Source organism: Notamacropus eugenii, chromosome 3 (genome assembly GCF_028372415.1).
Source record: "Notamacropus eugenii isolate mMacEug1 chromosome 3, mMacEug1.pri_v2, whole genome shotgun sequence".
Classification (NCBI taxonomy): Eukaryota; Metazoa; Chordata; class Mammalia; order Diprotodontia; family Macropodidae; genus Notamacropus; species Notamacropus eugenii.
In genome coordinates, this window is record NC_092874.1 from 298,639,056 (window position 1) to 298,641,243 (window position 2,188).

A 2,188-nucleotide genomic window follows, 5' to 3' on the forward strand; every position below is an offset into this window, starting at 1 on the left:
ACAGACAATATTAAAATAAAGGACTGCAAAATCTGTTCTCTTTCATTTGAAGTAAAAAAAGGCATGGGATAGCAATCATAATCAAAATCATATCATTCATGATAGACAAAGCAAAAGCAAAAATAGATCTAATTAAAAGAGATACAAGGAAACTTATATTTTATTAAAAGGAAATATAGACAATGAATTAATCTCAATATTGAACATATGTACACCAAATGGCACAGCATCTAAATTCTTAAAGGAAAAGGGAAAGGAGTTACAGGGGGAAATAGTAAAGCTATACTAGTGGAGGACTTCAATTAACTTCTCTCAGACTATGATAAATCTAAATATAAAATAAACAAGAAAGGAGTTAAGGAAAGGAATAGAATTTTAGAAAAGTTAAATATGATAGACCTCTGGAGAAAATTGAATGGGAATAGAATGGAGTGTGTTTGCACACATATACATATGTACATAATACATACACACACATGTATGTATGTATAATTTTATTTCATATGTACACATGCATATTTCTGAGGTTTGCAAGTGGGCTTTACAAAAATTAACCATGTATTGGGTCATAAAAATCTCACAAACAAATGCAGAAAAGCAGAAATCTTAAACACATCTTTCTCTGACCACGATAAAAATTAAAATTACATTCAATAAAGGGCCTTTGAGGCATAGTTTAAAAATTAATTGGAAACTAAATAATTTAATCCTAAAGAATATATGAGTCAAAACACAAATCATACATAAAATTTCATTCAAAAATGAGACAATATGTCAAGATTTCTGGAACATAGTCAAAGTATTAGGGGAAAATCTACCTTATGCCAATAAAATGCTTATGCCAATAAAAGATAGAAAGAACAAGCATGAAGCTAAAAAAAATTAGAAAACTAACAAATCAACTCGCTCACAACTAAACACCAAAATAGAGAGTGTGAAAATGAAAGGCAAGTTTAAAAAAAATGAAAGTAAAAAACAAAAACATTGAACTAATAAATAAAACTAAGAGCTAGTTTTTGAAAAAAAAAAACAATAAAAACATCAACCATTAGCCAATTTGATTTTTTTAAAAGAAAGAAAACCAAATTATCAGTATCAAAAATGAAAAGGATGAATGCACAACCAATAAAGACCAAATGAAGCAATTAGGATCTATTTTGTCCAACTACATATGAATAAAACTGAAAGTTAAAATAAAATGAATGAATATTTACAAAAATGCAAATTGCCTAGATTTACAGAATAAGAAATAGAACATTTAAATAACCCTATCTTAGACAAAGAAATTGAGCAAGTCATAAATAAACTTCTTCAGAAAAAAAACTTCTAAAGCGAATTCTACCCAACATTTAATGAACAATTAATTCCTATAAATAAACTTTGAAAAAAAATAGGTAAAGAAGAAATTCTATGAAATTCTTTCTATGACACAAGTATTATCTTGATAATTAAAGCAAGGAGAGTCAAAACAGAAAAAAATTATATACCAATTTCTTCAATTCATGCAAAAAAAATTAAACAAAACATTATCAGGGAGATTATAACAACATGTCATAAAGCTCATATAATATGACTAGACTGGATTTATAGCAAAAATGAAAGGTTAATCAATATTATGAAAACTATAAGCATAATTGGCCACATTAACAGCAAAAACAACAAAAATCATACAATTATTTCAGTAGACGCAGAAAAAGCTTTTGATAAAAAAAATGCTTTTTATTGCTAAAATCCTAGAAAGCACAAGAATAAATGCAGCTTTCCTCAAAATGATATTTAAAAGCAAAAGCAAATGTAATCTGTAATGGGAATAGGCTAGAAGCCTTTCCAATAAGATTAGGGCAAGAATGTCCATTATTACCATTACTATTTAATAGCATCCTGCAAACACTAACTACGGCAATGAGAAAAGAAAAAGATATTGAAGGAATATGCAGTCGCAATGAAGAAACAAAACTGTCACTCTTTGTAGATGATATGATGGTTCACTTAGAGAATCTTAGAGTTCATTAAAAAAAACTAATTGAAGCAATCAGCTTCAACAATGTTCCTGAATATAAAATTAAATCCTCATAAATCATCAGCATTTCTGTATATTACCAACAAAACCCAGCAGGAAGAGATAGAAAGAGAAATTCCATTGAAAACAATTTCAGACAATATGAAGTACTTGGGAGTCACTGTCATT